Below are 27,824 nucleotides of genomic sequence, written 5' to 3' on the forward strand. Positions count from 1 at the left end.
TCCTGACGCCGGCGAATCTGCATGGATTTCGCAACAGAAGCGCCGGCGCTCCCAGAAGCGCCGGCGCTTTCCGTCGCTAAGCCAGCGCAAACGTTTTCCTGCATCTTTGCGATTTCCGTTTGTGCTGGCTTAGCGACGGAAGTAGCCGGCGCTTCTGGGAGCGCCGGAGCTTCTGGTGCGAAAGCCATGCAGATTCGCCGGCGTCAGGATGGTCGTGGCGCCAGTAAAACGTGAGTGCGAAAACGGCCACAGAGAATCAGTATGTTGCCAACATGCATTTTCCAGGAATGCAGACCTGAGTAATACTAAATAAAATAAATTAAAACTGCTTCATGGCAAGAGGGTGCTGCTGAGAGCATTTCAGAGAACAAGCGTCTAGGTCAGGGGTGTCGAACATGCAGCCTGGGGGCCGAATCAGGCCCCCAGAGGTCTCCTATCAGGTCTCCAAGCAACTGGCTGTCATCTGCTTCCTTTTCCCTCTCTCTTGCTTCCTTCTGCATAACAGCTTGCTTTGCAAGGCTTGTTCAATTGAACGGGAGCTACAGAGTAAAACCTCTGTTTTCTCCATTGACTGAGGCTCCTCCCTTGAGGAGAAAGGGGCGGAGCAGAGATTGCTTTGCTGGGCTCTCTCAATCGCACAGCAGAGCTACTGAGCCAAACCTCTCTTCCTTCCTGAGGCTCCTCCCCCTCCTAGTCCCCTGGGGAAGGGAGAAAAGAGGCAGAGCTTCCTTTGCCCAGATCCCTGGATCCCATGGGAGAAATACAAAGAAAGCACCTTTAAGACCAACAAGTGCTAATGTTTTAAGTTTTTAAAAAATCTTTAATTGTGTTTGTGTTCTTTATAAAGGTTATATCTCTGCTACCTCTCACTGACACTGAATCACTAATTAAGAGACACTGACACAAAGGGAAACTCCTCCAATGCTTGTTACTAGAGTAGATGAGTGTAGATATGTCAGAAAGCGCAAGGAACACTTATGGGGGATTCTTTTCACAAAAACAAACAAAGCAGTGCTGGTGGCTGAGGGGTGGTGGTGGTGTCTCCTTGACAAAGTGCAGTCCCAGGCAAGAGCTAGATGGGGGCTTTCTTGTAATGGCTACCAGAACCAGTGGTCACCAAAAGCCTTTTTAGAACCTCACTAAAAGGCTAATGTGTGAACTGAGAAGCAAAGTGTAGGCCACAGTGAGTTGAATGTGATGGAGCAGCTGTAGCCAAGTATTTTAAGTATGTTGGAGAAGAAGGGTGTTCTTATTTGGTAGATGGCACAAAGCTGAACTCCCTACTGCTCCCTGTGAACCCTTGCATTAATCCACCGCTTGTTCATTGATTGACCAAATGTGTTGTGTGGATAGAATTAATCTTCTTTGTAAAGTAGGCTACATTTGACTAGACTGAAGGGGGAAAAATCAATTATGTGTGCAGCTTTGCAACCAGAAAGACTGAGCAGGATGGATGGCTTAAAGCAATGTGGAAAGCAAGGCAAATGAGATAAAAACTTTATTGGACCAGCTTTTGTTTAAAATTCTGGAAGGAAACTTGGGAATGATACAGAACTTTTCTTTAGACTGGTGCTCAAAGTCCATCTCCCCCACACTGCCATATGGTTACATGGACAAACCACAGTTAAGTCGTCTTAACCAAGAATGTCATCATGAAGACAAGGGATAAGAAAAAGTATTAATTAGTATCTTAGCTTGGCTGACAGTGCTCAGTTCATGTAGATTCTTGTAGATGAAATGGGAGGAGGAAATTAGCAAAACTGTTAAAGATCTGTGTCCCTGATTCAGCAATCAGTTTGGAAAGGGAATGGAGTCTGATGAAGCACTCATGCCAATTTCTTGCATTTCACTGCCATTAAATATCCTTGCCACAACCACATTCTATTTGACACCTTTCCCTTTTCTGGCGATCTAGCTGATGCCCTTGGGGAGATCAAGTTTGTCTTCCATTGCTGATCCAACTTTCAGGGCGTGCTTTTGTCGCCAATACCCATATGAAATGATTAATGATCATAGGATCCACTAGAAGCACCCATAAAAATTTCCTAAGGCTGAGCATCTTTTACATTCAAATTCTGTCAGGATGCTGCAGAGCTAGATGAATAGAGTCAGTATGAGATAGAGTTGTTAGCTGGTGGCTGGCATGCAGTGGGAAACTCAGGGGGCAGAGACATGGGAGGTATTGTGTTGATGGTATAATATCATTTCTGGGATGCTGAGTGACATGGTGCACTAAGGAGAAGGCACAGATAGCGGCCGCTGCCAAGTCCGCGTTCTTTCATCTTCGACGGGCGAAGCAGTTGGTCCCCTTCCTGGAACGCCGTGACCTAGCAATGGTGATCCATGCTACGGTCACCTCGAGACTAGATTACTGCAACTCCCTCTACATGGGGCTGCCCTTGTGCCGAACTTGGCGGCTGCAGCTGGTGCAGAACGCGGCGGCTAGGCTACTGTTGGGGCTCCCAAGGTGGGAGCACATACAGCCGAGGCTACGTGGACTGCACTGGCTGCCAGTGGTATACCGAGTTCGTTACAAGGTGCTGGTTATTACCTTTAAAGCCCTATATGGCCAAGGACCTGCCTACCTGAGGGACCATCTCTCCCCATATGAACCCCAGTGAGCGCTGAGGTCAGTGGGAAAAAACCAGCTGAATATCCCTGGGCCAAGGGAGGCCAGATTGAAGACCACCCGAGACCGGGCCTTCTCTACTGCTGCTCCACTGCTGTGGAATCAACTCCCAGAAGAGGTACGGGCCCTCCGATGCTTAGATCAATTCCGTAGGGCCTGTAAAACCCACCTCTTCAGAATAGCCTTCAACCAATGACAAACCAGGAAGTGCCATTGAAAATGCTTTTAACTACTGAATTCTATTGAAGATCTGACGTTTTAGCACCATACTGTTATTGTTAATTTTAATAATTTGTAATTTTAATAATTTGTAATTTGTTTTAACTGTGATTTTATAAGTAAACTGATGTATAATGTAATTTATGTTGTGAGCCGCCCTGAGCCTGCTCCGGCGGGGAGGGCGGGATAGAAATAAAAAGTTACTATTATTATTATTATCAAGATTCAACAGAAACTCTGGTTTTACCATAGAGTTCCAAGTGAATTTGGGAGGGACGGTGGCTCAATGGTAGAGCATCTGCTTGAGAAGCAGAAGGTCCCAGGTTCAATCCCTGGCATCTCCAAAAAAGGGTACAGGCAAATAGGTGTGAAAAAACCTCTGCTTGAGACCCTGGAGAGCCGCTGCCAGTCTGAGAAGACAATACTGACTTTGATGGACCAAAGGTCTGATTCAGTATAAGGCAGCTTCATATGTTCATATATGAGTATCCTAGAGTATCGTGCCAACTATGATATTTGGCTTATTTTCCCCTTGCTGCCCTCTGAGTCGCAGTAGAAAATGGTCTGCCAATGGGAGGTCTCCTAACATAGCAGGAAACCTGGTAGCACTAGTCTGAGAATATATCCACTATGTGCCTTTCTGCATAAGAGGGATCATAATAAAGCTTACTTTCATGCAAAACTGTATAAGAAACAATGCTCTGTGTAAAACAAACAAAAATATGCATGAAAAAACAAATTAGTCATTACAAGTAATAAAATTTTACTTAACAGGATTGTAGTTTTTTGTGTTTTTTCTTTTTTGCTGATTCTGAGCATGTGCAACTTTTAATACTAGCCAGGGCCGGTGCCAGGCTTGCTGACATCCTAGGCTGGGAGGGTGGGGCCACCCCCTCCCTCCTGGGTGAATTAAATCACATGGGAGAGCACTCAGGAACAGCCACTTTCCTTCCCACACGCTTTAAATGGAGGGGGAGGCCAGCCCAGCTGCTTCTGCTAGTGCTACCCATGATCTTGAGAGCACCCAGGAGCATGCACTGGCCTCCTGGGCAATTTAAAGTCCCACCAATCAGCTGATTGGCGGGACTTTTCCCAGGCACAGGAAGGGCAGCAGCTGCTCCTGGGCACCGTCTCACACTATTTAAATTGGGAGGGAGAGAGTGGCCTCCACCATTCCAGATGGGGCAGAATTCAGCACCCCCCAGGGCTGCGCCTAGCAAGCACACTGGCCTGATACTAGCACTCTGTAAAGTTCTGCTTATTAGCATTCTTTGTATTAGTTTGCACCTGGACAATTATCCATTATAGAGAAAATTATGCATTAAAATTACTTTTTGTTGACTAAAGAAAGAGCTGTAAAGTATGACCACAGGATTAGTAATCTGATATCTGTGCAATTCTACTCCTGAAGCTGGGCATGTCTGAGCCCAAGCACTTGGATGAGAGACTTCCTAGACTGCTTTGGGCTCCTTGAGAAGAGCTGGGCACAGAAATATACTGCCACATTGCACACCATTCTGGGTGGCCCACTCACTCTCAGGGCTGAATTTTGGATGGCCCATTGATTCTCAGGGCTGCAAAGGACTGCAGTGGGAAGGGGAGCTGGAACATTCTGGCATGACATGGAACACCATGTGCAGTTCTTTGGATCAAAGTGATGGATCATTGGCATAGTGAGGATTAAGATGAGTACATATCCAGACTAGTGTTTCAATAAGTACAAGTATTTTGTACACATGGAGTGTTATTCCCTTGTCTCTCCCTTCCTGTGACAACCAAAAATGCCTTCTCAAATCCTGTTCCTAACAGTTTTTTGTTGTGCTGCACTGGTGAAAATCCTTATGACTACAGAAATGTTAGTCTGGATTTAATACCAAGTTTCATCATCATGGGGAGATTTGTTTACATGTGACATACTTTGATTTAGACAGGCCATCATGTGCATTCTTAGTGTGCCAATTCATGAATCTGCCTGAAGAATACATTATTTCCTGTGATCTTGTTTTGTTCGTGGCAATTAGAATATTTGCACTGTGCTCCCAGGAAAGAGGTTTTGGTATCTTTTGGCCATAGTATTGTGATTCCAAACAGTCTCCATTTTTTCATAGTCTAGTCAGTGGTCGTTTTCGCACTTAGCGTTTGCTCCCCTTATTCCGCGGCACAATTATGTCCAGATCATTTTTCTCGTTTTCGCACATTGCCTCTTTAGTGGAGTCGCTTTCCATGAAGCCCCGGCTCAAATCGTTTTCGCACTAGCATCGACTTGAGTTCGATGCCCTGTCAATCTTTTTTTTTTTTAAGCGCAAGTCTGGTTGCGTAACTACGTAACAACGTAACAAGAGCGTCACGTGTGCTGCTTCTGCTTATGGATTGGCTGCAGCTGTAGCATCCTCCACAGCCCTTTATGTGTTAACAGAAGCGTTCACAGTGGAGAATCTGGATGTCAACTTCCCGCCACTGATGGTAGGCGGGTGCTCAGCGCGCTCCGCGGAGTCGTCTGGGTGTCCCCAGTCGCCTCCGCTGGCTGCGTGGACTAACGCTATTTCGTTATAACGAAATGGTTGCGCCATAATGAAATGGTTATGGCAACACACTACACGTTGTTCAAACTGGAGAAAGCTTTTACATTTAAGCCTCCCAGCACTAGTGTGTGTGTGTGGCAGGTTCTTCCCTTCCCAGCCTCGCTCCCTCCCGGGTGGCGAAGCTGGGATTTCCTCCGCGCTCTGCCCTTTCCCCGGCTGGCGCTTGCAGCTGCAACGGCGACCTAACGAACTAACGAAATGGTTGCGCTATAATGAAATGGTTGCGTTATAACGAAATGGTTATGGCGACACACTACACGTTGTTCAAACTGGAGAAAGCTTTTACATTTAAGCCTCCCAGCACTAGTGTGTGTGTGTTTGGCAGGTTCTTCCCTTCCCAGCCTCGCTCCCTCCCGGGTGGTGAAGCTGGGATTTCCTCCGCGCTCTGCCCTTTCCCCGGCTGGCGCTTGCAGCTGCAACGGCGACCTAACGAACTAACGAAATGGTTGCGCCATAATGAAATGGTTGCGTTATAACGAAATGGTTATGGCGACACACTACACGTTGTTCAAACTGGAGAAAGCTTTTACATTTAAGCCTCCCAGCACTAGTGTGTGCGTGTTTGGCAGGTTCTTCCCTTCCCAGCCTCGCTCCCTCCCGGGTGGCGAAGCTGGGATTTCCTCCGCGCTCTGCCCTTTCCCCGGCTGGCGCTTGCAGCTGCAATGGCGACCTAACGAACTAACGAAATGGTTGCGCCATAATGAAATGGTTGCGTTATAACGAAATGGTTATGGCGATACACTACACGTTGTTCAAACTGGAGAAAGCTTTTACATTTAAGCCTCCCAGCACTAGTGTGTGTGTGTGTGGCAGGTTCTTCCCTTCCCAGCCTCGCTCCCTCCCGGGTGGCGAAGCTGGGATTTCCTCCGCGCTCTGCCCCTTCCCCGGCTGGCGCTTGCAGCTGCAACGGCGACCTAACGAACTAACAAAATGGTTGCGCCATAATGAAATGGTTGCGTTATAACAAAATGGTTATGGCGATACACTACACGTTGTTCAAACTGGAGAAAGCTTTTACATTTAAGCCTCCCAGCACTAGTGTGTGTGTGTGTGGCAGGTTCTTCCCTTCCCAGCCTCGCTCCCTCCTGGGTGGCGAAGCTGGGATTTCCTCCGCGCTCTTCCTCCTCCCCGGCTGGCGCTTGCAGCTGCAATGGGGACCTAACGAACTAACGAAATAACGCAACAGCGGAAAAGCAATAATATCGCTATTACGCAAGAAATATGAAGTTAAAAAAAAAATGGCCGTGCGGGCACTTTTGGGAAGCGCCGTGAAGGGCTGATGATTGGCCGAGGGGGTGGATGGGGTGGGAGGACGGAAAGGGAGAGGGTGACGCCCACAAAGCAGTTGATCCGGCGTGGATGGATTTCCCACAGCAAACTCCGCGGAGTGGATCCGGAGTGGATCCGGAGGTTTTCAAAAACTCCGGAAGCAGGTGGATCAAGATACTCCGGCATGAAACCCCTGCAGCACCGGAGCAAACCACAGCGCTGGAGCAACAGGTGCGAAAACCAGGAAAAGATCCGGAGGTAAATGGGGTGCTACACCGGAGTAAACGCTAGTGTGAAAACGGCCAGTGTTTCTATCACTGCTTACAGATGGGTAACTCCAGGCGGTATCAAGGTGACCCGGAAGTGAGCTGCCTGGAAAAGGAGCACCCTGGAGCATCTTGACTGCCTGAGGTGGAGGTATGGGCTGCAGCCACCCTGGGGAGTGTTAAAAAAAAGCCCTGACTCTCTGCACTTAGAAACCAAGTATTTATCCTACCAGTGTGTTCTATTTTTGTACTGTGTATCATGACTACCTGGGAAGACATATTAAGAACAGCATAGATTGTGTGTCATATTATAAAACCCTCTCAATGAAGGGACCTAGAGGGACAGAATTACAAATCATTCAGCAGACAATAGCAACAGGTACTTCCTGTGCCAAAGTCTTAAGATCACTTTAGCTATCTTGATGATAAGCATCCTTTGCTGCCATAAAGAAAGGGAGGGAGGCCTGAAGGCTTGTAGATTCTGCAGCTTCTCAGAATCATCTTCATGATGATTTGTGAATAGGACTGGAATGCACAAAGCAAGCAAGCAGCAGAATATGGCCCTAGGCCTACCTACCTTAAGAAGGCCTTCCAGAAATAAGCTTTGTAGAGATATTGTAGTAATGGCAGCAAGCAATTCTTGACGACGGGGGCATCCACAGGTGATTTTGCAGTATTCTTCAGCCCTCCTTTTGTGACCACAGTAGGGTTGCCAACAGGAGGAGATTGGAACTCCTTTGGGAGCTTTGGCCAAAACTCTATGGGGTTTTTTGCTACAAAACCATAAGATTTGCCCCCAAACCAGAGCATCATTGCATGATGTCCCTGGTGTTATGACATCACTTCCAGGTTACATCATTGCATCAGGGACATTGCACAACAATGTCCCTGTTTAACTATATGCCCCTAATGGAGCGAAAGATGCTTTTAAAAAAGACATTATGCAACAATTAGACCAGGTGACCTATGATCAAGTAATGTTAATGGGAGACTTCAATGGAACTATTAAAAACTCTTTGGACAGATCTGGAAACAAAAAGAATAAAGATGGCAAGCTGCCAAAGTCATTTTTTGAACTAACAAAGAAAGAAAGTCTGGAAGATGTATGGAGAAAGTTTAACCCTAATATGCGTGACTATACTTTTTTTTCAGCAAGGCATAACTCCTTCTCAAGAATTGATATGGTATGGTCTACGAAAGATTTGGGACTTATCACTAACAAAATAGAGATTCTTCCAAAAATAGGTGCAGACCGTAATCCATTAATGTGGTTAGCGAAAGAAAGGAAAAATATGAGTAGATGGAGGTTAAATGAAGTCTTATTGCAAAAAGTAGAAATAGTGAAATCTCTTGAAAAACTAAAGCTTTTTTCCAAGTGAATGAAAATCAGACTGTTAAAATTCAGACCGTATGGGACGCGTATAAAGCTGTTATGAGAGGAATAGTAATTACATTGAACAATAAAGATAAAAGAGCTAAAGAAAAACAATTGATGGACTTACAAAGAGAAATAGGTAAAAAAGAAAATGAACTGGAAAAAAGACCGGGGAAAAAGAAAATATTGTGGGAGATTACAATTTTGCAGAACCAATTGAGACACTTATTGAATAAAGAGGTGGAGTGGAATTTAAAAAGGCTACAGCAGAAATCATTTGAGGGCGCTAATAAGCTGGGGAAATACTTGTCTTGGCAATTGAAAAAAAAAAGGGAGAAAAAAAAATCATAAATAGAATTTTTTCAGAGGGTAAAGAAATTGTAGATCAAGCCGGAATTAAAAGGGAATTTTATAAATTCTACGCTAAATTATTTAAAGGTCAACAAGTAAATAAAGAGAAAATAGAAGCTTACCTGCAAAGAATAAAAGTGAAACCCCTAAAAGAAAATATGGAAAAAACTTTGAATGAACCAATTGAAAAGTAGAAATAGAAGCAGCAATTTGTTCAATGAAATTAGGAAAAGCTCCAGGTCCTGATGGCTTTTCAGCAAAATTTTATAAAGTTCTGGCAGAAGTATTAGTACCTAAACTTCAAAAATTGATGAACAGTATTAGACAAGATGGGAAGGTGCCATATACATGGAAAGAAGCAGTTATTTCATTGATACTGAAAGAAGAAAGAGATGTTACAAATGTCAAAAATTATAGACCAATTTCATTACTGAATAATGACTATAAAATTTTTGCTAGAATTCTACTGGAATGACTCAAACAGCATTTGAACATTTCTATTCAAGAGGAACAAGCAGGTTTTCTCCCCAGAAGGCAAATAAGAGACAATATCAGAACAGTAATAGACATTGTAGAATACTATGAAAAGCATCCAGAAAAAGAGGTGGCTTTATTTTTTGCTGATGCAGAAAAAGCTTTTGATAATCTCAACTGGGACTTTATGTTTGCAGTGATGGAAAAAATGAAACTAGGAGATGATTTTATAAGGATGATTAAGGCAATATATACAGAACAACAAGCTAAACATTGTGTGAATGCTGACTTAACAGAACAAACGATAATTAGCAAAGGCACAAGACAAGGTTGCCCTCTATCTCCGTTGCTATTTATAATGACCCTAAAGGTCTTGTTGACTCAAATTGAAGAGGGACTGAAGTTGAAAGGTTTTTCCTTTAAATTCAGAGCCTTTGCAGATGATGTGATGTTTATCAATCAAAATCCATTACAAGTGACACCTTTGTTGTTAAAGAAAATCAGAGTATGGAGAACTGGCGGGTTTTTATATCAACAAAGAAAAATCGAAAATCCTTAGTAAGAATCTGTCACTAAGCAAACAGAAAGAGCTACAAAATGCTACTGGATGCGAAGTTACCTCAAAAGTAAAATATTTAGGTGTGGAGATTATGATGAGAAACATTGATTTATACAAGAATAATTATGAAAAGCTTTGGCATAAAATTGAAGAGGATATGTTAAAGTGGAATAAATTGAATTTATCCATGCTGGGGAGGATATCTGCAATTAAAATGTTCTACCAAGAATTATGTTTTTCTTTCAAACTATTCCAATAGTGAAAGATAAGAAACAATTTAATCTGTGACAAAGAAAGATTTTAGAATTTGTATGGGCGGGCAAAAAACCAAGAATTAAAATGAAAATTCTGACGGATGCGAAAGAGAGAGGTGGCTTCCAATTACCTGATTTAAGGTTATACCATGATGCAGTTTGTTTGGTATGAATTAAGGACTGGATAACTTTGTTTAACCGAAAATTATTGGCATTAGAAGGCCATGGAAATATTTTTGGTTGGCATGCATACTTGTATTATGGGAAGGAGAAGATGGATGGACTTTTCTCACACCATTATATAAGGAGGAACTTGTTGAATACTTGGAAAAAATAAAGTAAATATGGTGATGAGAGAAAACCACTTTGGATTGTGCCAACAGAAGTTATAAAGTTGTCTATAAGACCACAGGAAGAAAAATGTATATCTTATAAACAACTGCTAAAGATTCAGGGAGGCAAAGTAGAATTGAAATTGGGCGAAGAGTTGCAGGATAAGTTTAGCTGGTTTCAATTGCAACAAATTAAAAGCTTGGTAGAGAATGATATCAGGAATACAGGTATAAGACATGAACAAACAGAAATGGAAAAAATGCTGTTGGGTGAAAATGAAAAACTGATTCCAAGGACTTATAAGCTGTTACTGAAATGGTCTTCGGAAGAGGAGGTGGTAAAACCTCAAATGATTAAATGGGCAATAAACTTTAACAAGGAAATACAAATGGAGATATGGGAACACCTATGGAAGGACTCTAAGAAAATATCGCCGTATTATAATATAAAAGAGAACTTTTAAAATGCTATATAGGTGGTACATGGCACCTAAAAAACTAGCAAAAATGAACAATCAAGCTTCAGATAGGTGTTGGAAATGTAAAAAAACATGAAGGTTCTTTCTACCATATGTGGTGGACTTGCGAAAAGGCGAAACAATTTTGGCTTATATTCAACAAGAGATTTTGAAAACCTTGGGATATAATATTAAGAGAGCACCGGATGTCTTTCTGGTGAGATTACAAATGGAAAGCTTTCCGAAGCGAGACAGGACATTGTTGTGGTACTTGCTTTCAGCTGCAAGGACATTGTATGCACAAATGTGGAAGCAAGACAAAATACCAGAAAAATGGGACTGGGTCTTAAAAGTATTAAACTGGAGTGAAATGGACAAACTTACTAGAAACTTAAAAGACTGTAATTTGGAGAAATTCAAAGAAGACTGGGAGACGTTTCAAAACTATGTGGAGTTACAATGGAAAGTGAAGAGATATTTAGTGGTTTTTGACAACAATAATTGAACTTTTAAAGAGAAAAGAAGAACTGTGATTATTGTTATTTGATTTAATATGTAAATTAGATGAATAAGAATTAAGCTGAGGATAAAGCATAATAATCATCTTTGAGTTAAGGTAATTGTAACTTTTAGTGAAGATTCTATAACTGTGAATTTTACCTTTAGAATGTTTTTTATATATTTTGAATACTGGTGGAGGTCATAAATTAGAGGTGGGGGTGGAGGAAAATTTGTAATGTATTGGCTGATTATATTTGGGCTTTGATTGAAGTATATTTTTCAATATATTGCAAAAATAATAAAATTTGTTCTACAAAACAATGTCCCTGTTTGGGAGTGGGGTGGATCCCCAAAAGCAGAGGAACCCCCACTGGGACTTGGGGGCTGGCAACCCTAGACTGCAGTAAAGTCTCATGAAATCCAGCTAATTCTGGATCAGAGCTTAATGTGGCAAAACACTATTTTCTACATTTCTGTTCTGTCTGGCCACTTCTTATGTTGAACTTCATTTTTAAAATAAGCACTGCCAAGTGGATCTGAAACATAGGGAGTCTCAGAAAGCTACCATGACATGACAAAATCCCAGGAAAGAAGAGGAAGGGTGTGCTGCAATTAGAAACTGATTAAGAACAATCTTCCCAGTCTCAGTGGTATATTGTTTTCATTAGCAAAAGACTTTTCAAGACGGGAGAAATCACCCAACATCTTCAATACCCTAGAGATATCAGCCCAGCTCAAGTACGTTGCTATTTCATTAACCAATGTCCAGTTCCTCCCCGCACCCCTAATCTTTTTTTTTTTACTCTATCAAGAAGGACACTCAAGTGATTAATTTATGCTCTGTTTCAGGAAACTTACTCAAACTTTTCTGTCCATGCAGATCCGGGTCCCTTCAACCTAATTAAAGTGCGTTAATCATGTTGCCTCAAGCATGGTCTTTGTGCTTATGCAGATTTGGCTCACAGTAGCCTATTTAAGGTATTTTCCCCACTTCTTCCTACCAGAGTTGGACATAGGCTTCCCAACCCCCCCCCCCCGCCCTGCCGGGGGACCCCTGGATTAGCAGCCTAATCCCCCGTGCTCTAAAAATCTGGAAGCGGGGGTGGGGTGTGGAACGGCGCCGTGTCTCTTTCCCTGCCTGGCTTCAGGCTTCTCCTTTCCTCCAGGTCACAAAGACCCGCCCACCGCCGGCCTGCTATTTGCTCCAGTCCAGCCTCCCTTCGCGAGGTGCATGCTGGGACTCGTAGTCCTTGCATCCTTTCAGGCTGCCGGGTGGCATCTCCTCGGGGAGTCTGCGGGGGGGAGCTCCACCCCTGGAGGACCATGTGTGTTTCTACCTCAGGAGGCTTTAGTCGCTGATTGAAAGGCTTCCTCTTGGGATGGTGTGTCTGTGTTACTTTGAAGAAGTTGGCAGCAACTCGTGAGTAGAAAGGCCAATCCCCCTTCAATGTTGCCAGAAATGGGGGGAGGGGGAACACGTCTGCTGAGCATTATTCTCTATGTGGAGATTGATTCTCATAGGGTATAATGGGGAATTGATCTGGAGGTTTCGGGGGCTCTGGGGGGAGCTGTTTTTTGAGGTAGAGGCACCAAATTTTCAGTATAGTATCTAGTGACTCTCCCCAAAGTATCTCCCAAGTTTCAAAACGATTGGACCAGGGGGTCCCACTCTATGAGCCCCAAAAGAAGGTGCCCCTATCCTTCATTATTTCCTATGGAAGGAAGACATTTTAAAAGGTGTGCGGTTCCTTTAAATGTGATGGCCAGAACTCCCTTGGAGTTCAATTATGCTTGTCACACCCTTGTTCCTGGCTCCGCCCCGATGTCTCCTGGCTCCACCCCCAAAGTCTCCTGGCTCCACTCCCAAAGTCCCCAGATATTTCTTGAATTGGACTTGGCAACCCTAGTTGGACATCAGGTATCTTTAAACCAGCCACTGAAATTCAAACGTTTTATCTTGATCCAACCCCAAACCAGGATGGCTGAACCCCAACTGCCCTGGGGATCTTCTGCCTGCAAAAGAAGGCCCCAGGCTCTAGCAACTTGTTCCTCAGATCCCTGCTCCAGATCTCTGCTGGTCAGAACTCTGGTTCACTTCTGAGAACCCCTGCTACGATCTGCAGACTTTTCCCTCCCTTTTCTTCCATGATGCTCTGCTCTTTGGATCTCAGCTGCAGCTGCTCTTGGACCTCTCCAGACTTCAAACCCTGGATGTAGGGTTGTATGTCCCTTCCATAAACTTCCCAATTTTCTCCCTTCCACCTCTTATAAATGCACCCTCTTGCTGGTGTTTGTGTGTTCATGTGTGTGTGTGTTTGTGCATGTGTGATTGTTTAGGGATTCATTTCTCAGGTGCTTATTATAGATTCTTCACACTTTTACTCTTTTTAAATTTTGTATACAACAAAGCTATCTGCTTTTGTTTATAATCACTCTCTTACTCTCTTTTCTTCATAATTTTATTTTGGGGTACCCCTACTGAGATTTACCATGATATATACAGACTTATAAGGTCTTGTGATATTCTTTTTCTGGAACCCTTTTAAAGCTAATTTCCCCTTCTTTGGATCCAGTTTGAGTAACACTAGCATTAAAAGAAATAGTATATCAGGAGAGGGGGAGGGATATACTTTGCCAGGCTTTCTCAATTGCACAGCAGAGCTATTGAGCCAAGCCTCTCTTCCTTCTATTGGCTGAGGCTCCTCCCCTCCTGGTCCCCTGGGGAAGGAAGGAAAGAGCCAGAGCTTCCTTTGCCCAGTTCCCTGGATCACACAGGAGAGATACAAAGAAAGCACCTTTATGACCAATAAGTGATAAAGTTTTAAGTTTTTTTTAAAAAAATCTTTGTGTTTGTCTGTATGCTTTATAAAATTTATATCTTTGCTACCTGACATTTCATTTTATGACACACATGGCCCAGCCCAACAAGGTCGCATTTATGTCCGATCTGGCCCTCATAACAAATGAGTTTGACACCCCTGCACTACGGGATCACCATAAATCAGCTGAGATGGTGCCTGCACACACAAATGCCTAAACCTTCTAGAATATAATCCACAGGACCAGTGAAGACTAGAACCTGAGTGTGAGCAGCTCCAGATCCTTGTCCTCATATACAGGAGCAAGCCCACTGGTTTGTGCTTTGAGTAAGATCTTGCACAGTTCCCCTAATTTTCATTGAGACTGGAAAAAAAGAGACATTCTTGTCTGTGTTATTAATGCACTTGAAAACTAAACACCCAGTGTTTAAAAATCTATCCCTGTTTCATTTTCCTTTTTATGTTATTATATCTAATTGGCCTTCACACATCACTGAGCATTTTCAAGTAAGCCTGTTAATTAATTAAACTAAAAATTACTTAATAGGAAATCTTTTAAGAACATGCTGCTCTTCCATACTTGAATATATTATTAATTAGTGTTTCTATAATTTCTCAAACTTGCATAAAGTTCAATGGGCCTTTGCTATTTTCTGTTCTCACTCCTGAGTCATGCCCAAGGATGCCTAGATCTCCCTCTTCATCAAGTCCTGCACAGATCACCTCCAGTGTCCGGTCTGCTAAGACTGCTACAAGTTTTCTTCCATTCCTGGGAGCAGTGTTGCCTTCACCCCACATTTCATCACTTTTTCTTCTTTCAGAAAAATGTAGTATTTGTTGTGTATCTGTGATTTAACACTCTTTCCTAGTTTGTCTTCAAAAGTGTGACTACTTAGAATTCTACAGTCTGACCATGGCTGGTGCTTGGGAGTAGGCCAAGTAAGCAGCCGCCGAGGGTGCCACCAGGCCTAGGGGTCACCACCAGGCACCCCCTCTCCTCATACGCAGTGTGTGTGCTCCTTGGAGCTTGTCTTCCCTAATGGAAAGCCGGCTCCATGGAGCACAGACATTGCCTGGCTGGTTTGCGTTCTCTGGGTCTGTTATAGACCTGGGAAATGCAAAAGTGGACGGTGCCTGCGCAGTGCGCTCCTCAGAGTCTGGCAGGGATAAATTAACCAGTTGTAAAAGCTGAAGAAGAGCCAATTGCAGTTTCTAAAAACTGGCTTCTGTTGAAGTTGTATGCTGTACTCATCCTTCCTAACAGAGCCATGAGATGGGCGTCATAGCTCAATGGTAGAGCATCTTTCTTGCATGCACAAGGTCTTGTCACTGGCACCTCCAACTAAAAGGATCAAGTAGAAATGGTCATGTGAAGGCCTTGTCCCTAGCACCTCTAGCTAAAAGGTGAAGTAGTATTCTTACAATTTTTATTGCTTAATCTCACATTTTTTTAAAAAATTAAAATTTAAAATAAAAACCTGCAAATTAAAAATGTAAATAGTTTCAAGTTCATTTCTCCTACAATCCTCTGTTTTTTAAATTGGTGGGGGGGGCGCTAGTGGGCAGCTCACCAAGGGTTGAGCTGAGCCATTCGTGGGAAGGGCGGGATATAAATCTCGAATAAATAAATAAATAAATAAATAAAGGGCACCAAAAACCTGAGCACCAGCCCTGAGTCTGACTCTCAGGATTACATTTCCCATGAAGCTGTGTGAAGGAAAGGAGAAAGAGATAAAAAGAGATGAATTCAATAGGAGAACAAGGGTACAACAAAAATACAGTGTAGTAAACAAACCTCTTAGAATCATAGAGATGGACGGAACCTCCAGGGTCATCTAGTCCAACCCTCTGCACAATTAATACCTCCCCCTAAATTCACAGGATCTTCATTGCTGTCAGATGGCCATCTAATCTCTGTTTAAAAACCTCCAAGGAAGGAGAGCCCACACCTCCCGAGGAAGCCTGTTCCACTGAGGAATTGCTCTAACGGTCAGGAAGTTCTTCCTAATATTGAGCCGGAAACTCTTTTGATTTAATTTCAACCCATTGGCTCTGGTCCTACCTTCTGGGGCCACAGAAAACAATTCCACTCCATCCTCTATATGACAGCCCTTCAAGTACTTGAAGATGGTGATCATATCACCTCTCAGTTGCCTCCTCTCCAGACTAAACATCCCCAGTTCCTTCAACCTTTTTTTCATAGGACTTGAAGAAAGTCAACCTCAGAACATTTGAAATTCTCCCAGATTTTTTCTCCACGACATGGAGAAAACACTAAACCAGGGATGTCAAACATGCGGCCCAGGGACCGAATCAGGCCCCCAGAGGGCTCCTATCAGCCCCCTGAGCAACTGGCTGTCATCTGCTTTCTTCTCAGTCTCTCTTGCTTCTTTCTGCATCTCAGCTTACTTTGCCAGAATTGCTCAATCACACAGGAGTTACAGAGCAAAGCCTCTATCTTTTCTACCAATAAGCAATATGATAACCACCGGAAGCAATAAAACATTCATGCAAAATGTATAAATATGCGTTTTCAGTGAAGTTAAACAAAAACAGAACTAAGGAACACTGAACATGCTTGAAATTTTTCCCACAAGTCTCTCCAGTCACAAAGAATGATAGCCTCTTAAAATAGAACTTAATGAAGATGTGGGTGAAGTCTTTTAATTTCTTAGTGTTCCACTCATGATAGTGTGGAGAGAATAAGGAACTGCTTTTAAAAGGACTCCTCACGGTTTCAATAGTTAGTTCTTCCTCAGCCTCTTTCTCCCGACATTACATGGGGCCACAGCTCAACTCTTTACAACATGGATCCACGCATGCTCTAATTTGCTGCTATCAGCTCTTGCTATCTTTTGTACTGGCTGAGGCTCCTCCCTTGGGGAGGAAGGGGGGGAAGGATAGCTTGCTTTGCCAGGCTCTCTTAATCACACAGCAGAGCTACTGAGCCAAGCTTCTCTTCCTTCCATTGGCTGAGGCTCTTCACCCTTCTGGTCTGCCAGGGAGGGAGCGAAAGAGCCAGAGCTTCCTTTGCCCAGTTTCCTGGATCCCATGGGAGAAATACAAAGAAAGCACGTTTAAGACTGTGCTAATGTTTTAAGCATGTTTTATTCTAAGTTTTTAAAAAATCATTGGGTTTGTCTGTGCCCTTTATAAAGTTTATATCTCTGCTACCTACTCTTAAATAGATACACACATGGCCTGGCCCAACAGGGTCCCACTTATGTCAGATCCGGCCCTCATAACAAATTATTTCAACACCCCTGCATTAAACAGTTCTCATTAACTCAGTGGTCTTATGGAACCAGAAAGATATTGCAATGAATTATTTCAGAATGTTAGAGTATCTCTTGGATGAGTGGTGGGAGGGAAATGATGCAGAGGGGCAGATTATTTTCTTTGAGGTAGATAGGGTTGTTAGGTCTGTGTAGCATTTCCAATCCCCAGTTAAGCAAACGCTCCATGTATCAGCGGCTCTTGAGTAAACTTTCTCTCTTAAAGTTATACCATCCAATAAAGCACTTTAAATCACCATTTGTTTTGATTTATTCTTTGAGCAAATTAGCTTCCTATACATGTGGAAACAATCACTATACAAATTCAGCAAATTTTCCAACACCAATATTCCAAATGAGAATCAGCAGTAGTGCGACAGGCGATATCGGTCTTACTTCCTGTTTCGCTCAATTGCTTATCTCAGCTACAGCATGCTCCTACTATAAATCATAACATTACATCACAAGCCATACACTAGTTATATCATTTCAACATCCAACCTTTTTTTAACCTCTGCTTAGGAATCCGGCCCCCTCTGTTATATGGAACACAAATCCATATAGCCTTAATTATACATGCACATTTTCCAAACACTATTTTAACTACACAGTATTCATTTTCCCATTATACAATACAATAAAATCATTTTACTGTATTGTATACTGGGAAAATGAATACTGCATATGTATGAATACTGTATGATACATGGAGCGTTCGCTTATTCTCCAGTTCTATTTTCTGTGTGACTTTTGTTTAGGTTGCTCAATCCCCAGGTGGGGGCAGAGGATCCCTCGGTTTGGAGGCCCTCCCCCTGCTTTAGGGTCATCAGAAAGCAGGAATGGGGGAGTAAAATGTCTGCTGGGCACTTCATTATTCCATATGGAGACCGATCCCCGTAGGGTATAGTGGAAAATTGATCTGTGGGTATCTGGGGCTCTGGAGGGGGCTGTTTTTTGAGATAGAGGCACCAAATTTGCAGCATAGCATCCACTACCTCTCTTCAAAATACCCACCAAGATTCAAAAAGATTGGACCAGGGTGATCCAATTCTATGAGCCCCAAAAGAAGGTGCCCCTATCCTTCATTATTTCCAGTTGAGGGAAGGCATTTAAAGGTGTGCAGTCTCTTTAAATGTGATCGCCAGAACTCCCTTCAGAGCTCAATTATGCTTCATTATTCCCTATGGAGACCGATCCCCATACATAGGGTATAGTACCTGGAGACTTTGAGGGTGGATCTGAGAGAGGATGGGTTTTGGAGGGGGAAGGGGCCTCAGGAGGGTGCAGTGCCATAGAGTCCTTCAAAGCATCCATCTTCTCCAGGGGAGCTGATCTCTGCCAGTTGTAAAAGTGGGAGATCACTAACAACTGTAGCTGAGAAGAAGAGTTGTTCTGGAAGAGAAAGCATTTTTAAATAGCAGAAGAAAAGTACTAATAGGTACATTTTTTCCTTTTTACATGTATTTTGGAAATCAGAGAAAAAATATTGAAAAAAATTGTTTCTTATTTGTTTTGTTTTGCTATTTTATGTCAGTTGCTCAGTAAATATTAGGATTAAAGATAAAGTTCCAAGAGGCTTTATTTTCCTTTGTGTCTGTATGTAATATATATACTCACTTGTTAAACAGAATCATTTAGTGGTGTGGTTTTATTGTGAGACTAGAGAGAATAGTTTTGAAATCCCCACTTTGCCATAGTGAACTTGGGTCAGTCACTGTCTCAGCCTTACCTACTTCACAAGGTTGTTGTCAGGAAAAAACCTCAGGTACACCACTCTGAGTTCCTTGGACAAAGGGTGGATTTTAAAAGGTAGATTTATTGTAAAATGATGACAAAATGTGTTGGGGAAAATATATTTTAAGCCTGAAAAAATAGACTATGCGCCTTGTATCGATTCTCTAAGGCAGGGGTGTCAAACATGCTGCCCGGGGGCCGAATCAGGCCCCCAGAGGGCACCTATCAGGCCCCTGAGCAACTAGCTCTTGTCTGCTTCCTTCTGCATCTCAGCTTGCTTTGCAATGCTTACTCAATCGCACAGAAGCTACAGAGCAAAACCTCAATTTTCTCCATTTGCTGAGGCTCCTCTCCTCCTGGCCCCCTGGGGAGGGAGGGAAAGAGCCAGAGCTTCCTTTGCCCAGTTCCCTGCGTCCCATGGGAGAAATACAAAGAAAGCACCGTTAAGACCAACGTGCTAATGTTTTAAGTTTTTTTTTTAAAATTGATAATCCAATACTTGCCCAAGGAACAATACCTTGGAAATGATACAGAATGTTACATAGCATGGCATCTTAAAGGCTACTTCAAAGACAAAGTTCAGATAACTTCAAAACATAACATACAGATATGACTTGCATAGAAGGTTCAAAGCATACTATCAACTAATCATTTGGATACTATAACATCTCTCGGTTCCCACACATTCCTGACTTGCTGATATGTATGGGAACTCGGGGGAGGTACTTCTATTTTACAATAGGAAGATTACTTGCATATCCTGCATCCTTGAGAGTCCACAGGTGGGGGAGCTTTGAAGAGAGATCTTTATTCAGAAAAGAGGGAAGAAGGAGGGGGGAAGTATGAACACTAAATGCATACTAAAACTCAGAAATATCATTCTTGACATAAAGAAGAAGTATTAGTTTTATACTCCACCCTCCACTACCTCGGAATCTCCTTCCCTTCCTCTTTCACAACAGATATCCTGTGAGGTAAGTGGAGATGAGAGAGCTCTGAGAGCACTGTGACTGACCCAAGGTCACCCAGCTGGCTTCATGTGGAGGAGTGGGGAATCAAACCCAGTTCTTCAGATTAGAGTCTGCTGCTCTTACTACTACACCAAATTGGCTCTTTGCTCAAGACTGTAGGAGGACAACTGCTTTTTTTAATATTAACTGTACAGAGGTTTGTAGCCCATACCATTCCTGAAGGTTCTGGTAGTGCAGGGCTTTTTTTGAGCAGGAATGCACAGGAACATAGTTCTGGCTGGCTTGGTGTTAGGGGTGTGGTCTAACATGCAAATTAGTCCACACTGGGTTTTTTTCAATAAAAAAGCCCTGTGTGAAACAATGGTGATGTTGGGGTGTAGCCTAATACCCTGTTGGACTTTTTCTACAAATAAAGGCCCTGCGGTAGTATATATGCGTTTTAAAAATGATGTATATAAACCATGAAGATAAAATAAGATCTATTAAAATAAAATGTATCTTTAGTAGCCCTTCCTTGGCCATTAAAGAATTGGATGGATTAAAAGAATTGAAGTTCTTTCCTATCAGATTTTGTTAGACATTTTTAGGATAGAAGCTTCTCATCAGTGTAGGCTTTTTGGTGTTTATGTTTGTTGTCTTTGAAGGCACCAGTCAAAACTTGATGAGAGCGATTACAGTTGGATGTAGAGAGAGATGTTGTCCACAGATCTGATGGGTCAAGTCATGACAGGCTTTTAAGATTGTGACCAGCATCTTGAGTTATTTTCTGTTTATAGATTTACTTAGTTTTAAAAAAACATATCGTATATTATATGTTCCAATTTTCCTTGTCATTTTATATATCTCTACCTTGTAAGTTTTTCCCTGTGATAAAAGGAAAAGAAAAATGGTACAAAAAGGACAGTTTAATCACCTTGGCTTGTAGAAATAACTGATTTGATTTATTTGATTTCTAGCCTGCCCTTCTCATGAATGGACTCAGGGCAGGTGGGAGGAACTGGTCAAGGTCAGCTTCAGAGGGTGACCACTAAGAATTTTCCCCCTGTCAGCTTTCCTCCAGTCCCTCAGCCACAATCACAGAAATCCTGTCAGAAGCATAAAAATAGGCACCAGACGGTTTTAAATTCAAAACCAAAAAGAATGTTTATTGCTTCACAAAAGGTAAGGTAATAATAATATAATTATTTTCTCTAGCTCCTGAATAGTTAGAAGTAGGAAATGTAAAATGGATTTGTAGCAATGAACGAGTCAAGCAGTCAGTCTTCAGGTCGTAGCAGGAGCCACCTTGCTGGACTCTTGTCCAGCCTTTTATTGCATTACACAAAATAGTCACGAGACATTGTCTGAAGTGAAATAGCTAGGAATGAGAAACTGCTTCGGTCAAGACATGGGACGTGCTCGAAGCAGAGACTAGACTATCATATTTACAGAGATTAACATTTCTCCATGGGCATGAACAAAGTTCACTGTACCTGATTCCCTATTAACCCTTCAGGTGTGCCTGAAAGATCAAGGAGCAAGGTAGAGCCACTACATCCCACCCTTTATTGTTTTTTAAGCTAATGGTCCATCTGTGCAAGAGCTTTATATACATATGGCAATTGTTGTCAGGAAATAGGATTTGTGGGAACAGTGCGAAAAATAGAAAGACACTGTTGCAATAAGGAGGGTACACACTGGATTAAACAGCAACATAAAATCAATATGACCAAAACTAATACTCCATACACGCAAAGAGTTCAGAGCCAGGCTCCTGAGGGAAGCCAGGACCATAAGCTGTTCTACCAGGAAGGGAGGACGTCTTGCTTGATTTGCTGTGTCAGTTGTTTGAGGGCTTATATTTCATTTTCGATAACATGACTATTGTCAGACAAATTAAAACAGCACATCTGCTGTACAACTTCACAGCCTTGATGATGTAACAACAACAAATAATCAATTGCAGCTCGATAGTCTAAAATAGCATGACGAAGCTGTCGCTGTTCTGCATTGAGAGCGGTCAGCAGCAGAGGTATGGTTCAATGCTTTAGCAATTACAGAAGCAAGTGCATTTATGTTACGAGAGTTGTGGGTGGCAAGGTCGGGGACACCTACAAGCAAAGCAGCGAGGGCCACATATTCAGCCTGATATAATAATGCCATATCAGATGAATCACAGGTAGAGTCTAAGGGGACAGTTTCCCTGCGAATGTGTGAGGCAGAGGGTTCCATAAGCCAGGATCTTTGAGGCAACACCACATCAAGGTGACTTAAACAACTTACAGAAAGAGATATATTAGCAGGAATATAACTAAAAGTTCAACGGCCGCAAGAGAAAAACCACCTAGGGGGTAAGGGAATATGACCATAATTACTGGTTACATTAACTGTTGCATTACATTTCCACAAGGGGGCACCTGTTTGCAGGCAACCGTGCAATGGCTTATGCTGGGAGCAATTTACCATCTGTGCACAAGTAAGATTTTCATGGTAAGCTACATATGGGGTACATAGAGTTAGGGCATCCGCTGGAAGCTTATAGGTGGGAATGCCCCAGTTGGGTAAAGTTGCATAAGAGATCTGGGATTCATTTAAAAATTTATCAAGAACTGTATAGTTTCCTACAGTTCCTGGAGCCTCACAAACGGGAATTAGGTTCCTAATAACATATGTAAATCAGTGTGTTGTGTCAAACAAAAATGCGAAACGTTGTTAATGTTAGGGTTTGTAGAATCTTTTGGGATCAAGTGCTGTGTTCTACTGGAGAAAGTTTTCCTTCCAGACGTTAATGTTAGCTAAGCGTTCCCAAATATTAAACTGAAGATGATCTCCAAAACAAATTGCCTTGACAGGAGACAAAATACATAAACATGAACAACAAAGAACAGTAATGGAGTTCATTGATAGCTATGCAAAAACAGCACCCACCAAGTTCTCCGGGGATGTCTCTCGCCCAGCTTCTTCCAACGTTTTTTGCGCTTGATTAGTTAGACGCTTCACATCCCCCCATGTAATATCACGAGCCGTCTGGGTGTGTGGGTTTCACCATCTCCCTTTTGAGGCTGAGATTGAAATTGGGAATCGGATTTGGGAGACCCTGATGCCATGCCATCTTTAGCCGGGTGAACACAGCGTGCGAGAACCCACAAAGGACCTGAAAGAGAGAACTCAGCAGCATGCCTGCGCCCCCAGGTAATAAGGGGAACCAGACTATCCCAAGTTAATAAAACCAAACTAAATTGTTCCTGAACCTACATTTGGATAGGAACCCTCATTTTCACTCCTTTTAATTGTTTTTGAAGAGTGGTTTTCAATGTCTGATTAGCGTGTTCCACAATAGCTTGACCCGTGGAATTATACGGAATGCCATGCCAGATTTGAATGTTCCATTGTGTACAAAAATCAACAAATTCAGAAGAACTGTATGCTGGGGCGTTATCAGTTTTCAACAGTTGCGGACGACCCATTACCGCAAAGGCAGAAGTAAGGTGAGCCACAACATGTTTGGTGGCTTCACCACGGTGGGCAGTAGCCCAAAGATATCCAGAGTACATGTCTATGCAAACATGGACACAATACCAGGGTTTCAAGGAAGCTATATGGGTAATATCCATTTGCCAAAGCTTGTTAGGAAACACTTTCCCTATGAAGAAAGGTTAAAACACTTGGGGCTCTTTGGCTTGGAGAAACATCGACTGTGGGGTGACATGATAAGAGGTCTTCAAGATTATGCATGGGATGGCAAAAGTAAAGAAGTACTTTTCTCCCTTTCTCACAACACAAGAACTCGTGGGCATTCAATGAAATTGCTGAGCAGTCATGTTAAAATGGATAAAAGGAAGTACTTCTTCACCCAAAGGGTGATTAACATGTGGAATTCACTGCCACAGGAGGTGGTGGCAGCTACAAGCATAGCCAGTTTGGATAAAAATATGGAGCAGAGGTCCATCAGTTGCTTTTAGCCACAGTATGTATATATATGGGTGTGTGTGTATATTTGTATATACAAACATATATTTTGGCCACTGTGTGACACAGAGTGCTGGACTGGATGGGGCACTGGCCTGATCAAAAGGTAATGAGAACTGTTTGGCAAGTGCTTTGGTGTTTAGGTGAAAATAACTGTGACTGAGAAAGGGATCAGTAAATAGAGAGGTAACACCTTTTAGAGCCATCAGCGTATGCATTGCCCTGAGCAATCACACCAGGAAGATTAGAATGGCTTCGAATATGAGCAATAAAAAAAGGGTGGCGTATTGCAAGAAATTAAAGACTGTAAGGTTAAGAATTGAGCTAACAGATTAGAGTCAATTTGGGGGGTGATATATGCACCAGGAAGTTGTTGAATCAAATTAAATGCATATAAGGTGTTAACTATTAAGTTGAAAGGCCTTTGTAAATAGAGTTGAAAGGCCATTTTTATAGCAGCAATTTCAGCCTGTTGCGCTGAGCGCAGTTGCAAAGTGAAAGTGCGTCTTTTTACACTTTCCCCCCAGCAAACTGGGTGCTCATTTGACCAACCTCAGAAGGATGGAAGGCTGAGTAACCTTGGGGCAGCTACCTGAACCCAGCTTCCACCGGGATTGAACTCAGGCTGTGAGCATAGCTTAAGAGTGCAATACTGCAGCTTTAACACTCTGCACCACGGGACTCTTTCTGAACCCAAATTAGCATTTTCCTTGGCCAATTTCATCATCAATTCTCCTGCTGCATCAGGATTATCAACCTGTCTTCTGATTGCTGCCTGAAGATGGTTGATAAGGTCTAAATAGGGTTCTTGTGGCTTTTGACAGACAGTTGCAAAACTATGGGCTGGCCACCCTTCTGTAGGTACCTTGGCAAAGGCCCATAAAGCGCATTTTGATACAATAGCAAGGGTTGCAACAGGAGCACAGCTTGCGCTTCAATACTGCTGAACTGTCCGGATCCATAGAGTTGTTCAGCAGTATAAGCCCCATTGGAGCCATGCCCTTGAACATCAGCCAAATTATGATATTCACTGTCCCATACTACAAACTGTCCTGGAGTTAACATCATCCTCATCATATTTTTCCAATCTTGAGAAATCATAGTGTATACATTAGAGAGTCCTTCTAAAAGACTCTGCACATCGGTTACCCCTATCTCTGATAGCCTTTCCAATTTCACTCAAAACAGAGTAAGGCAACACAGTATAGTTAACAACCTGTTGCCCGTCCGCATTCTGTGCATATGTTACTGGGCATACCGATAAAAAGTCAGCCAGCTCTTCCCCTGTCAACGCACCCTTGTCCTGTTCCTGTTGTACCTTTATTTGAAAGGCACTTTCCACAGGTTTTTGTTCCTTCTATCCAGTATCTGCCAGAGGGACAGGAAGAGTGGCAGCAGGAGGATGCAACTGAACATTAGAATAGGAGGGAGGTGGCTGAGTGCTAAGTTGAGAGGGGGAAAGAGTGCCGGGACCATAGGTACCAACAGCATGATAACAGTAGAACCACAATTGCAAGATTTCCACTGGAGCTTGTGGTTCAGCATGAAGATCTGTGCCAATTCTCTGCCAGTCAGATACCCTGAGGGACCCGCTCTCCAGGTACCAAGGACATTGCTGCCCGATTTCTTTTACCAGGCCCTGAACTTTAGATTCAGAACTAGCCTGCCTCAACTTTCTAAGGAAATAGGTCAATTCCCTGGCGTGTGCTTTCTGTCTTTGAGAAAGCGAAGCCCCCATACTTACCCTGAAGGGGATTCCCGAAGGAATGAAAAAGGTGCACCAAAGTCTGTTCCAGACGGAGTGAGTAGGGTGTGGTCACTGTTCGGGCACCACGAGTCAAGCAGTCAGTCTTCAGGTCATAGCAGGAGCCACCTTGCTGGACTCTTGTCTAGCCTTTTATTGAGTTACACAAAATAGTCACGAGACATTGTCTGGAGTGAAATAGCTGAGGAATGCGAAACTGTTTCGGTCAAGACATGGGACGTGCTCGAAAGCAAAGACTAGACTATCGTATTTACAGAGATTAACATTTCTCCATGGGCATGAACAAAGTTCGCTGTACCTGGTTCCCTGTTAACCCTTCAGGTGTGCCTGAGAGATCAAGGAGCAAGGTAGAGTCACTACATGGATTTCCTGCTACCAATTAATCAGTGCTTCCCCAACTTCTGATATGTAAGGGTTCTTTTTTCAGAATTAAAATTGGAAGCACGCTTTTTCACATTGTCGTAAGAATTACCCACATTCTGTCAAACCCATAGTCCGTATTTTTATTGCCTCCTGGCTGAACTTCCAAAACAGGCACTTTAGCAAGGTTTCCTCTATTTGGAAATCTGCATCTCTACAGAATGACTGAAAGATCTGAATACATTTGATGCAAACATGGCCAAGGCTTACCTGAAGGCACTGGGTTGCACCGCGGCCTTAGGAGGGGTCTGGAGAAGGCTTTCCTGCCCTTTCTCTAATGGTCAACAAAGGCAGGAGCCTCAGGCTACCATGTCATCTAGGGACTGGACTGGTTGAGCACAGGAAGATTTCATGGGCTGTATGCAGGGATGATGTAGAGCCTGCCCAGAATTATTTAAACTGGCTGCTTGGTGGTTCTGGCAGCATGGTTTTTCTTGGATACCCACCCTCCCCTTTTTTCTGAGTATCTGTGGATGTATACTTTATCCATCACAGCTGGGTAGTTTTGTGCATCTGGGCAGATCCTTTAGGGGAGGGGAGAAGGGCCTACATGTTCACCTCCCACTTTGGGGACTCCCGTATAGGGTTTGAGCCATCACGCAGTATGCCCAACTCAGGTCCAGACTCACCCCAGGTGTCAAATAATTATAAAAATAGTACCACTCAGCAGCAGTCACCCTTGTGATACCACTTGTATTTGTCACTCCCAGGTTTTCCCCAGCAGGTGGGCTGTGAGACATTTATCAATCAGCTGGCAGGTCGCTTGATTTCCAGTAAACGTCCCCCCCCCATTTTGCCAATCCCCTTTGATTTGTAATCAATCAATACCGTGGCCTGTGTTTATTCCAAAATGTTATTGGTATGTTTTTGTGTCTTTCCATAAGACCTTGTCTTACTAAGCCCTGGGCCTGCAAACATACATAGGCTTCCCAACCCCCCCCCCCCCGCTCTGGCGGGGGACTTCTGGGTTCGCAGCCTAATCTCCCGCCCCCCAGAAATCGGGAAGCGGGGGTGGGGGGTGGGGGGGTGGAGGGGGGGGGAGAACATACCTGCAGGCTTCATATTGTTGAGATCCTGAGCCGTTTGTAAAATGTGTGACTCCTTTAAGGCTGGGCAGGAAGCAGGAAGAGCTTCGGAGAACAGCCCCTCCCTTTTTTTTCCTTTCGTTTTCACAGCAAGTAGAGTTCTCCAATCTGGTAAGTATTTGTGTGTGAGAGAGAGGGAGGGGGCAGGGGATTCCCTGGTTTGGAGGCCCTCCCCCGCTTTAGAAAGCGTGGGGGGGAAAGGGAAATGTCTACTGGGCACTCTATTATTCCCTATGGAGAACGATTCCCATAGGGAATAATAGGGAATTGATCTGTGGGTATTGGGGGCTCTGGGGGGGCTATTTTTTGACGTAGAGGCACCAATTTTTTAGTATAATATCTAGTGCCTCTCCCCAAAATACCCCCCAAGTTTCAAGAAGATTGGACCAGGGGGTCCAATTCTATGAGCCCCAAAAGATGGTGCCCCTATCCTTCATTATTTCCTATGGAAGGAAAGCATTGAAAAGGTGTGCCGTCCCTTTAAATGTGATGGCCAGAACTCCTTTGGAGTTCAATTATGCTTGTCACATCCTTGTTC

At 43.2% G+C, this 27,824-nt stretch overlaps 1 protein-coding gene and 1 non-coding gene across 2 annotated transcripts in view; both read left to right on the forward strand.

The window, feature by feature from the left end:
- CLVS2 (clavesin 2) overlaps positions 1–27,824 on the forward strand; it is a 93,415-nt gene that overhangs the window by 32,148 nt on the left and 33,443 nt on the right. The gene's annotated exons all lie outside the window — the stretch shown is intronic.
- On the forward strand, positions 3,126–3,192 carry TRNAL-GAG (transfer RNA leucine (anticodon GAG)). Its single transcript has one exon. It is a non-coding gene; the product is annotated as a tRNA-Leu (tRNA).

This window comes from Heteronotia binoei, chromosome 1, assembly GCF_032191835.1.
Source record: "Heteronotia binoei isolate CCM8104 ecotype False Entrance Well chromosome 1, APGP_CSIRO_Hbin_v1, whole genome shotgun sequence".
Classification (NCBI taxonomy): Eukaryota; Metazoa; Chordata; class Lepidosauria; order Squamata; family Gekkonidae; genus Heteronotia; species Heteronotia binoei.